Raw genomic sequence first — 13,389 nt, 5'->3', positions numbered from 1 at the left:
AAAAGCCCAGGAATTCATAACAACATTTCTGATGCCAATCTGACACCTCTGTCTCACTTTTAGTCTTTGCTATTTTCACATTTGTAAGTGACTTCAGACATGGAGATATTCAACTCCCATTATCTCAAAATATGTACTTACTTTCTTATGTAATAATTTATTTGTTTAAGGAAGCCAGTCTCCTGGTAGCTATGGTCTCTCCCTTTGTCCACCAGCTCTAGAAACTCCTCTGCCCCCTTGTTTTAAGCTGCCAATCACACTACTTTCAAGGCCTCCCTTCTGTCACAACCTTGCTTCCTCTGATACCCATGACTCTTTGAGCAAGTCTCTATGCGACAAGAAAGGAAACAATAAGAATTGAAGATATGTATGGGTTTAAACTTCTTAAGTTTAAGATGTCATTTACACATGTAAGTGAAGATGCCAAGATACGGATCAGGAGTTCAGGCTCCATTACAGAACATATGTAGGATATTTTTATTCACAGACATTTTCTTTGTGGATTGCTCTGCTTAGCACACAGTCCTCTTTCCTCATGCCCAGAGCTTTGGTCAGTCCTTCCCGAGCACTGTTGAGCATACTTATCACCTGGGGACTTGTTGAAATGCAGATCCTGTTTCTCTATGTTCCAGGAAGGAATCAAAGTTCTCTACAGTAGTTTTAAGGAATTACTGACACTGATTCAGTTAGTCCTCAGGCCCCACTCTGAGTGTTAGAACTCTCAGGTATCCCATGTCCATCTTCCAGTCCTTTCTCATCTTCTTATTGTCAGTTGACTTAATTTCCAGTTTCTTTTGAAAGGGTTCAACATGGTCCTGTTTGGTCCTCTCTATTAGTTATTTTCTTCACCCCAAACAACAGCAACACAAGCACACACATAGACACTGCTTGTTGTGTTACACAGAAACGCTTCTTATAGTTCTGAATTTTAGACCTGTTCCCTTCACACTTTGTTCACCTTGTATCTCTTTTCTTAGCTCACTATCTTTGGGAATTTGGATATTCTACTTTTATCACGTCCAGAATGGGTTATCACTTTCCCTTTTTTGTTTACAAGGAGCCATTAACTTCCTCAAATCCAATCATATTGAAATTATAGGTCTTATCTCTTGTTTCTCTTTGGGGAAGATCATCTTTGGATATATTAGATATACTAGGTGCTTATCAAATTCTTAAATTGAAGTGATTCTCCTCATAAAATATTTACAAAACAGTTTGGAAAAGTTTTTTTTTTTTTTTTTTTTTTTTTTTGCCTTTGTTTCTTATACCCATAAGTAATAATTCCTATAAAAGCTAGGTGAGAAATGTTTCTACTGTAAAATCAAACCAGACTCAGATTCCAGCCTTGCCATTTAGTAACTGTGAGCCATTGGTTAGTTACTTGACCTTTAAACTTTATATGTCAAAAGAAGAAAATACTAATATTATAATAGCCTTGTGAAAACATTGTGGAAATTCAGTTTATCTCTAAAACATACAGCTAAGTGCTAAATAACATTCAAAGTGCTTAACAGTATTAATATATTACTAAGGTAAGATGAAAACCAATTACTAAAGAGCCAGGATACTTAAATGATCAATGAAAATTTGTATATGACCATCCTTCTAATACTTAATTGATGACTAGTTTCAAAAGTGAGTATACTCAAAATAATCTAAGATACTTGCTAATAATATGTACTCTATATTCCAACCACCAGAGATTGTATACCAATTTCTCTGAATTCACTGTCTTGGAAAACTCTCTAGAAAACTGCATTTTCAGCAATTTTTAGTCAATTCTAGACTGCTAAAACAATAAACTTTAAGATGCTTTAGTCTTTTACTAAAAGCATTGAATTTAAATATTCTCAACTACAATGTATGGAATGAGTTGATGAGAAATTTGTAAGAGAAAATCAAGTTGATCTGAGAGAAAACGCTCTACTGGCAGAAATAACTATTTTACAAAATATTGCAAGGTTCAGATATTTTGGATGGGGGATACTGGGGATTAAACTCAGGGACACTTGACCACTGAGCCACTACATCAGCCCTATTTTGTATTTTATTTAGAGACAGGGTCTCACTGAGTGCATAGTCCCTGCTTTTTCTGTGGCTGGCTTTGAACTTTGATCCTCCTGCCTCAGCCGCCTGAGCTGCTGGGATTATAGTCATGCACCACTTTACCAGCAAGATTCAGATAATTAATGATTTATTATTTTCCTTTTTCACTTAGGATTTCTGAGCAGGGATGCAGGATCATCTTCTCCATCCATCTGCCTCGCTATTCCATCTTCCAGCTGTTTGACAGCCTCACCATACTGGCCTCAGGAGAACTAATGTATCACAGTCCTGCCCAAAGGACTTTAGAGTACTTTGAGTCTGCAGGTGTCGTTAAACATTTTATGCCCTAGATCCTTCATTCATAGACTCCTGGCAGAGCAGAGGAGTCCCCAGGAGTGCTACAGGAATGCTCTTTGACTTGCATAGACTTAACTGGGGTGACTCCACTCTAAAACATCTTTGGTCAGTTCAATGCCAGAATTCCTTTTTATTTTGCAGCATTTGCTTGTTTTTCAGGTCTCTCTCCTTTTCCTGTCTTATTTTAATATGCATGGTGTGTGTGTGTGTGTGTGTGTGTGTGTGTGTGTGTGTGTCTGTGTGTGTGTGTGTGTGTGTGTGTGTGTTTCATGGAACTTTTTTCTCCTTTTCAGTTATGTTGACCTTTCCCTGAAAGTTCAGTAATTAACATGTTGGACTCACACTTAGTATTCTGTCAGTTGAATTTTTTGAAAAGTTCCAAACCATTGCCTTTTAAAACATATAACAGATTGTGATATTGCAGTGTTTCCCCTGACACATAATCTTGCTCTGCCTTCTTCAGGGCTTGTGGAAATGTTTCTTAGAAACATTAAATTGAATATTTAAGTCTTGAATGTTTGGCCCTGAAACTGATATAATGGGCCAAAATTTCTGGTCTGTCTGGTTCTTTCTATTTCAGACTGAGTACTCTGATTTCTTTAATGTTTTACCTATCTGCTTCACTTCAGGGGTTTGTGGATACTATTATAGATGTTTATCCATGACCCCAAATGAAGTTGTAAATAAGCATTTTTTCTTCATTTGTTTTTATTAAATATCTGTCACTTAAAAAACATCAAACACATGTGAGTTGGGAATTCAGGGAATAGGAACTAAAGAGTCAGAGCTCAGGCCAAATTTAGATGTTGAGGTGAGAGGTCAGGTGTGCTGTGCTGGTCATGTTCTCTCCATAATGCTTCTCTGGGAATTTGTTGTCTATTTGGAATTATGGCAGCTTGAGAGATGATCATTTGGAAATCTAAATTTAGTAGGTTGCAAAGCAACATCAGCTAACATACCTACTGCTGTTCCAGTATTGTCTAGGTGAACTCAGTATTCTCTAGGTGAACTCAGAGAGCACAGTTCACCAGGAACTTAATATCCTTTCTAGGATCTACATTTAGATTTTTGAAGAAGTAATAATAAACAGTAGAACATATTGATAGCTGCTTGGATTTTGAATTTTTATGAGAGGTAAGCACTAATGTAAGATGTTCTGAAGAGTCCAAGAATAGTTTGAAATACATTTTTTTTGTTTTATTTATTTTTTTTGCCTGAGAGAGACAGTTGTTGAAATGTTATGTGATTGAATAAAGAAGAGGAAAGGATAAATTAGAGAGGGCAGAAGAGAGCCAGAAGATGAGGAAAAAGTTGTTCAATCTGCCTTACCTACCCCTCACCTCCAGCATCCTCTGCATGTGAGTCTTCTTTACCTTCCAAGATTATAAGCTTGAGTTCTTGGGGTATCTTATTTTGTAGGTTTTCCCTGTGAATTCTACACTAATCCTGCAGAAATATTCCTGGACTTCTTTCATGGTGTAATAAAGAGAGAGTCAGAAGAACATGAAGGTATATGAACCTTTCACATTTTCACATTTTTTTGCCCGAGGTTTAGCAAAGAGGTGATTCATGAAAACATGACCTTGTGAATTTACATGTTAATGTAATGAACAAATAGACATTGTCTGTGAGTGCTGTGGGCATTTTTATTTGTGAATGCACATGCTAATTCCTTTTTGTACTCAAACTTCAAAATACAGGAGTTGTACAAATAAAAGGTTAAGATAAAACTTGTGAAATCAGGAGTAATTTGTTTATAATGAGTTAGTGCTCTATGCAGTAATCTGTGACCTGTTATCCTCTTCCATTCCAAAGCTAACAAGACTGAAATGCCTTCAAAGACAGATGATTCACAGATAAAAGAATTAGCTAATAATTTTGCCAAGTCCACTTTCTACAAAGACATAAAAACTGAACTGCATGAATTCAAAAGGGATGAGAATAAGAGGTGCTGGGTCAGGAAGGAGATTCCCTATGTCACCTCCTTTGGTCATGAGTTTATTAGCCTCACTGAGCGTTCATTCCAAAGCTTTGCGGGTAATCCCCAGCACTGGATAAATGAGGTAAGTGACAAATTCTTCCAATTACACTGTGAAATACCCATGTGAGAGCTATTTGTTTCTAATATGGATTTATGCAGGATTATTTTTTCTTCTACCCATCCTTCCATTTATTTGTCACACCCCCTCCGTTTGGAATTTAGAAACAGCCAATCAATCTAGTGTATTATCTTTGATATGAATGGTCCCCCAAAACTCATGGCTGAAGGCTGGTCTCCAAAGGAACAATATTCAGAGGTAGGGCTCTTTAGAAATGGCTGTATCATTTGACATCATCAATGGACTAATCCTTTGATGGATTCATAATTTGATGACATTATAGGAGGTGATGTAAACTATACCAATCAGGATCTAGTGAGAGGAAGTAGGTCAAGGTTGCCTGCCTTGGAAGGGTTATGTCTTCCCTGAACCTTCCTTGCTCTGTTTCCTGACTGCCATGAGATGAGCAGCTTTCAGCTTCCACACCCACATGCCTTGAAGTTCTGCCCCACCTTACTCTTAAACCACAGAATCTGAACTGACATGTCTAAAACTGTGAGTCAAAATAAAATTTCTGTCTTACTTGGTTTTCATGTTGCTGTGACCAGTATCCTGACAAAAATCACTTAGAGGAAAAAAAAAATTATTTGGGGATCATGGCTTCAGAAGTTTCAATTCATAGAGAAGCGACTGCATTGTTCTGGGCCCATGATGAGGCAGCACATTGTGGAGGAAGGGCTCAGCATAAAATGCTGTCCAGCTCATGATGGAGTCAAGAAGCAGAGAGAGGGAGCAGGGCTGCAGGAACAACAATGCATTCAGGGCACCTGCTGCTTTACTCCCAGTGACTCATCTCTTTCAGCCACAGCCCACCTGCCTGCAGTTACTGCCCAGTCAGTCCATTCAAACTAGAACAAACAAATTAGATTACACAATTCAGTCATTCACCTGTGAATTTTCTTGTATTATCATAGGAGCTTTTGGGGGACACCTAATGTCCAACCATAACTTGTTCTTTCTTGGTATTTTAAATTTTTATTTTTGTCACAGTGATAAAAGTTGAGAAACACAACAGGTAAAAAGAAATTGAGTTTTTACTCATGTAAAGCTCTTTAAGTGGCTTCTGTACTATATAACTCAAAAATGTTGATGATATATATATATATATATATATATATATATATATATATATATATATATATACTATAATGGATAATGTTAGTCAAAATTTTATTTGTTAAAAATGTTCAGACAGATAATATCAACCACATATGGAATTTGCTGAGAGCTGTCCATTGTCATTTATTGACTCATTCCAAAGATACATTGAAATATCATGTGTTCCATTTGGAGACTCTACTACACTAGTGAATGAAATGTGTAAAAATAAAAATCTCTGCTTGTGTAGATCTTTTTTCCATATGAGGGAAGGGAAATGATAGATGAATAAAGAAAATACAGAGTATGTCAGATGGTAGGATGAACTATGCAGAAGGAAAGAGAGAAATTGTAGAAATAAAGAAGAGAGAAGGCTTGAAATGGGGAGAAGAGGATTGATTTGCCAATAAAATTAGGTGTTGAAGGAACCCAGTGTTTATTTATATTCCTGAAGGTAGTTTGTTCTGTCCACTGTCTGAGGGAGGAGACTGTAGGCAGAATGCTCTTCCTTAGGATTTACCCTCATCATTGAGAGATTTTAATATTGGAAAAGCAATAGATAACTCAAAGTATTATGGTTTACGCACAGGAAGTAACCAGATACAACAAGAATATTCATGGTGGGGTTAATTGCCTTAAATAAGATATGATGGTGTTCTTTTCTCCTTTTGATCTACTTTGTGATAGGTGTTTTCAGTCCACCAGGTTTTTATTTTATTTTGTTTTGTTTGTTTGTTTGTTTTTTGCAATACTGAGGATTGGACTCAGAACTTCACACATGCTAGGGCAGTGCTCTTCTACGGGGCTATATCTCTGGCCTATTTATTAGTTAATATTAATACCTATGTCACACAAAACACTGATTCCTTCAGTTAATTTGTCCAACATTTATAGGGAAATCAGTTTAGCTGGTTATTATTGTCCAACATTTGTAGAGAAATCAATTAGGGAAATCAATTTAGCTGGTTATTATTTTATTGATATTTTCATTGTCAATCATTGCATTTCTGTGTATTAAGATATGGCATGTTGTTGGCTTAATTAATTGACTTCTCAGCATAAGCACCACATTTTCATATGTAAGTATTGTTGCTCTCCAGGTGTACCTGAGGGCCTGCATCCCCATTTCAGTGATGGTGTTCATTGTTTCAGGCTTCTTTAGTCCATGTGATTTGGCATTTCTCTGAAGCACTTTTGTGTCCCATTGTTCAAGGACAATATTTTATTCTTAGATAATCGACTTGACATCATTTGGAAAAATGTCAGGCCAATTAGATGCATTAACTTTGGTAGCCCATTGTTCAACAGGAAGATGCAATATAATAAGCTGATTCTTCAGAGTGATTTATTCATTAGGCTTTTCTTCCATGTCTCTAAAACTGATTTTTAAGTGTCTTATGCAAGAAACATATGGTATTCTGGGCAAGATGTTATTAGAACACAGGTGTTTTTACATCAGGATTATGAGTGTTTTGAGCCTTGGCTTCCTTAAGAGTCAAACAGCAGGCCCAGAGCCTCCAGGTAGCACATTCAGCCTACTTGTCTCATCATTGAACTCGGTTCTCCAAAAGCAATTCCAGTAATGTTCAGGGCAGCAATAGTCTCTACAGGAAGGGAAGAACCTTGTAGAACCCTGAGCTCAGAGGAACAACTCTTGTTCAACTCTTGTTGAAATGTTAGCTCAGGAGCAGGCAAACCCTTTTAGGTAAAACCTCAGAAGTTAATCATTTTAGACTTTCATGGCCACATATGTCATTTGTTTCACAAAGGCTACTCTGCCATTTTATGATTAAAGCAGCCACAGCCAACATATGAGCAAATGAACATTGCAGCATTCCAATAAACTTAATTTAAGGACACTGAATTTTGAAATTCATATTGAAAGGAATATTATTCTTGACCTTTTACCTCCCAAGTATTAAAAAGAATGGAAAAACCAAACTATTGGTTGACTGTTTTTGGCCCACAGTTTACTGATCCTTGGTATAAGTGTTTTTTTTTGTTGTTGTTGTTTTGTTTTGTTTTGTTTTGGTACTGAGGATTTAACACTGGGGGGGGCTGTACCACTGAGACATATTCCCACACCTTTTCACATTTTTTTAAGATTGGGTGATGCTATGTGTATTAGGGCCTTGGTAAATTTCTGAGGCTGGCTTTAAATTTGCCATCCTCCTGTCTTAGCCTCTCAATTCATCAGGAGTACAGGCATGTGCCACCATGCCTGGCTCTGACATCGAGTCCTTAATCTTGCATGATTTTATTTTTGTAAGTTTTGTGAAATGGAGTTATTTAAATGTAGAAGATATACAATGAATCAACAAATATATGAAAAAATGTTCATTATTGCTAGCAATTAGAAAATTCAAATCACAACTAATGCTTTCCTGGTGACATTCCTTAATTTATTGCCTGATTTTTTGTATTTTTTTGTAAACTAGTTATTTGTTGACATGATTCAGACTTGACATTTAACCAGATATGTTGGGAAGGTAAAGGAATAAATGGATTATTTGAAAAAAAAGTTTATTGTTCATTTAAGTCTACTTTGACAACATTCTCATTAATCTCTCTGAGATTCATTGTCTATATTTGCATACTAAATATTTGACTATGCATTCCATTTTTTATTAAATTATTTATTTATTCCAATTTGTTATATATGATAGCACAATGCAATTCATTTCATATTACACATATAGGACACAATTTTTAAAGTCTCTGGTCGTATCCAAATATTTTCACACCATTCGTGTCTTCATACATGTACTTAGAGTAATGATGTCTAACTCATTCCACCATCTTTCCTATCCCTAAATCCCCTCCCTTCCTCTCCTGCCCTATTCCCTATCTAAAGTTCCTTCATTCCTCCCATGCTCTGACCCCCATTGCCATTATGAGTCAGCATCCTCTTATCAAAGGAAACATTTGGCTTTTGGGTTTTGGGGATTGGCTTACTTCACTTAGCATTATATTCTCTGACTCCATCCATTTACCTACAAAGGCCATGATTTTATTCTCTTTTAGTGCTGAATAATGTTCCACTGTGTAAATATACCAAAGTTTCCCTATCCATTCATCTCCTGAAGGGCATCTGGGTTGGCTCCACAATTTAGCTATTATGAATTGTGGTGCTATAAACATTGATGTGGCTATGTCCCTGTAGTATGCTGTTTCTAGGTCCTTTGGGTATAAACAGAAGAGTGAAATAGCTGGGTCAAATGGTGGTTCCATTCCAAGTTTTCCAAGGAGTCTCTATACTGCTTTCCATATTGGCTGCATAAATTTGCGGTCCCAATGTATGAGTGTGCCTTTTTCCCCACATCCTCACCAAGACTTACTGTTGTTTGTATTCTTAATAGCTGCCATTCCAACTGGAGTGAGTGGAAATCTTAGAGTAGTTTTGATTTACATTTTTCTAATTGCTAGTGATGATGAATATTTTTTTCTTATATTTGTTGATTAATTGTATATCCTCTTTTGAGAAGTGTCTGTTCAGGTACTTGGCTCATTTATTGATTGGATTATTTATTTATTTATTGGTGTTAAGGTTTTTGAGTGCTTTATATATCCTAGTGTTAGTGTTCTATCTTATGTGCTTGTGGTAAAGATTTGCTCCGATTCTGTAGGCTCTCTATTCACCTCACTGATTTTTTCTTTTGCTGAGAAGAAGCTTTTTAGCTTGAATCTATCCCATTTGTTGATTCTCGGTTTTAATTCTTGTGCTATAGGAGTCTTATTAAGAAAGTTGGGGCCTAATACAACATAATGAAGATGTGGCCTGGTTTTTCTCCTATTAGACACAAGGTCTCTGGTTTAATTCCTAGGTCCTTGATCCACATTGAGTTGAATTTTGTGCATGGTGAGAGATAGGGGTTTAATTTCATTGGGTTACATGTGGAGTTCCAGTTTTCCCAGCACCATTTGTTGAAGAGGCTATCTTTCCTCCAATGTATGTTTTTGGCACCTTTGTCTAATATGAGATAGCTATAATTATGTGGGTTTGTCTCTGTATCCTCTATTCTGTACCATTGGTCTACCTGTCGGTTTTGGTGCCAACACCATGCTGTTTTTATTAATATTGTTCTGTAGTATAGTTTAAGGTCTGGAATAATAATACCACCGGCTTCACTCTTCTTGCTAAATATTATGCATTCAATTCTTAATTTTTTTAGTGCAAGCTATAAATATTCATCAAACCATACCTTGAGATGTGTTGTGTTGTTTAAATACTTCTGGAAAAAGAGAGAATAGTTGGAGAATTTCTCATCTTGATCTGTTTTGAACAGAGACTATTAGTACATATACAAAAAGCTCATAGTTAGGTTCATCTACTCTGTTGTGAAATGTTCAGTTTACTCAATGACTTTGTTTTTCTTCATGCAAGAAGATACAATACATGTGAACTTCGTAAAAGCATGGCATGTCATGGATTCATTATTTTGTCAATATATTTGAAAATTGGCTAAAAATAACTAAGGAATATCCAAATGATAATATTCAGTCAGTGAAAGAAATGAAGTGTGAATGCAAGAGAAATGAAGGATGCAGACTGTCTAATTTGAAGGCTGAATATCTTGACAGTTATACAATGGGAAAGCATAGACTCTTGCATAGATGTGCATGCCGCATGTTGGTAGAGCCATTAGCATAGATTTTGGAAACTTGATTAGTTGTAATAAAGAACAGATTCTGAGGGTCTTGGGGGATATAGCAGGGGAATGGATTCCTACCCCCGACTCCAAATTTTTGTATTATTAGTAAAGGACATTTCATAGGTGAAACCTTTCACTAATCTTCTTTCCAGAGTCTGGTCTTTACAAATTATTCTTTACAATTCATTGTTCTTTTCTTTGCATGTTGCCTGCATTTTTGCCAAGTATCCATTACCAATTAGTTCATGGCTTGATACTGTTGTAATATTGAGATATTTTTTTAAACTTTGATTATTGCAAGATAATTGGTAGGTATTTTCTTTACATTCCTATCTTCTGTATTATTATATTTAGCTCACATATAATTATAAGAATTCCTTACAAAAAATATGTTCTAATGTAACCCTGATCTTTTGCTAACTGAAGCACCTTTAAGAGAGTTTTTATTCTAAGAGGAAAGGTAATATTGTTCCATTTTCTTTGGGAGGTATATAGACTGAGAAGGTGAAGATGGGTGGGAAAGGCAAAGAATTGGCAGCTCAGGTGCGTCAAGTTATCTGTAAGCCTCATTGGCTGGGAATGAAAGACAAGAAATATGAGTGGAGATGGTAATGGGAGGATTTGGGTAACCCCATCTGGTCAAGTACTTTGGTGACAGTGACAATGCATTTTTTTCCTGTGCAGGTGGGGATTCCCCACATGTTAGCTAGGTGCAGTCCACTTCTTCCTTATCATTCAAAATTCCTTTCTTAGAATTTGATACATTTAAATTTTTATGTATTTCTTTCCATTGCAGTGATGGGGATCAAACCCCATGTCTGGCACATGGTAGGCAAGCAGTCTATTGCTTAGCTACATCCAGAGTCCTCAAATTTCCTTTATTTCTCACAATTAGAGTAAAGTCATCTTGTTTTAATTTGAATCTCTTGAAGTTTAAAGCTGCGCACATTCACTGGCATGAAAGTTGAAAATTCATTTTATGTCAGCATTCTTATTTTGTTCCCAAAACATCTCCCTCATATGCCTTCCTCACACAGCAACCCTGGATGGTATTTGTGGACAGAGATTGGTAGACACTGGGAAGATTCTTATCTCGTCTAGTCATCTGCTCTCTTGTCCTGTCAGTACCCCAAACACAGAATCCTGACATTCTCAATTTAATTTAGAAAATGTTCTAATAATAACTACTCTCTGATAATTCCCCAGTTACTCTGGCGAATCCATTTAAAGTGTGTATTTCAGTGGAGAGATTTGACTATGTAATAAAAAGTTTTACCTGTAATTGAAATTTTTTCTTTCTAATTTTCATTTTTCTCTTTGAAAAGATAATTGTCACATTGGTTTTGGGACTGGTTACAGGCACCATTATCCTTTTGCTGAGAGATGATTGTACTAAAATCCGAAATAGGTAAGTAAATTTGAATCTCAATTTTGTGAAAATGCTCTTACTTTGATGAATCTAATGAAAATTCATTCAGAACTTGAATTTATGACAATACAGGGTAAACATTGCTGTTTTATTATGGGGTAGGATCAGATAGTGTATTGAAATGTGAATGGAAGAGTTAATTTTAGGTTTCTCATATGTAAGAATGTGTGTAAATTACAGATCACGGACATATCCTAACCCTTTTGAAGTGCACAGTTTAGTGCCAAAATGTCCATTTATGTTGTCACCTGTCAACACCATCCAACTGCCGACCATTTCTTTATCTTCTCAGGTGGAATCTTCAACCTGCCTTAGAGTAAATACCCATACTCATCATTGCCAACTCTGCAACCATTGGCAACTTTCTGTCTCTGAATGTGGCCATTCTAGGAAACTTATCAATGTGAAGCCATATAATACTTGTCTTTTCATGACTGCCTTATTTTCCTCAGCATAAACTCGTTAAGTTTCTTCCAGTTGTAGCATGCGTTATACTTTTTTTTAAAAGCCAAATAATATATGTGTAGAAACTACATTTTATTTATCCACTCATCCATTGCTGAAAATCAGGGTTGCTTACACCTTTGAACTATTGTAGTCATGTTGCTATGGGTGGGCACACACTTGTCTGAATCTTTCTTTCAACAGTCATTTGGGGCAGATACCCAGGAGTGGAATTGCTGGGTCATGTGGTAATTTTATGAATACCTGCCAAAGCCTCTCCTACTGCATTTTACATTCTTACCAGCAACACATAAAGTTACAATATCTTCTCATTCTCACAAAAACTTACTTTGTTTTCAAATAACAGAGATCCACATGATCTTTGGAGAAATGTTTGTTTTTAGTCCTTTGCCAATTTTTAAGTTGCATTCTTTGGTTTTGGGGTGTTTTGTTGTTGATAATGATTGGAATTCTTTATAGTTATGGGTTATTCATTCATTTTCAGATATATGATTTATAAATATTTTATTCCATTTTGTGAGGGTTTTTTTGCACTCAGTTCATAATGCCTTTTATTCTGAGATGCTTTTGATTTTCAAATATATTTTTGCTCTGTTTTCTTTGGTGGTTTGTGAGACAGTTTCCTCAGTTTTGGTATTTGTATGACTTGGGAGTGTAAGATGTATGGATGGGAGTCAGTTGTTCCTAAGTCTGCATGGAAAGCACTTACATTAGTGTTGTGCTCCTTTCTAGTTTCATTCATAATGTGCCCTTAAAACTCTTATTCCTAGGTGTCATTTTAAACAGCTGGCTCATGTTCTAAACATAGATTCTCAATATTCCAGAATTCATAGTTCTCATCACAATTCATGTATACAGAAGCACTTCTCACTAGGTACTGAGCTTCATGCTTGACAGCTATGGCTAATGTTAACTCCCAAGGGCCAGAGGAATGGGTGGTTTCATCCCCATTTTACTGTTGAGAATGGTGGAGCTTGGTCTTTGTCCCAGATGCTGATCCTGATCCAAATAATTAGATGGTGTTTTGTTTTGTTTTTGTTTTTGTACTGGGAATTAAACCCAAGAATTGAAGGACATGACAACCGTCCCAGAGTAGAAATAGTATTAATCTTGATCCCCACAGGTAGGGAAGGAGGAAAGAAAAAGACTAAGAAAAAGAAAAGGACAACATGTCAGTTTTTTAAAAAGTCTCCTGTGTTTGAGCAGCAAGATGCATACCAAAAGCCTGAAGTGAACTCTGGAT

At 36.2% G+C, this 13,389-nt stretch overlaps 2 pseudogenes; one reads left to right on the top strand and one right to left on the bottom strand.

The window, feature by feature from the left end:
- Positions 1 to 13,389, bottom strand: part of LOC143385791 (broad substrate specificity ATP-binding cassette transporter ABCG2-like) — a 564,412-nt pseudogene that overhangs the window by 406,910 nt on the left and 144,113 nt on the right.
- LOC143385784 (broad substrate specificity ATP-binding cassette transporter ABCG2-like) overlaps positions 1 to 13,389 on the top strand; it is a 101,962-nt pseudogene that overhangs the window by 84,646 nt on the left and 3,927 nt on the right.

The sequence above is a fragment of the Callospermophilus lateralis genome (genome assembly GCF_048772815.1).
Source record: "Callospermophilus lateralis isolate mCalLat2 chromosome 8 unlocalized genomic scaffold, mCalLat2.hap1 SUPER_8_unloc_1, whole genome shotgun sequence".
In the NCBI taxonomy this organism is placed as follows: domain Eukaryota; kingdom Metazoa; phylum Chordata; class Mammalia; order Rodentia; family Sciuridae; genus Callospermophilus; species Callospermophilus lateralis.
Note: the sequence above shows the minus strand (reverse complement) of the source record. Positions and strands in the feature narration are given on the sequence as shown.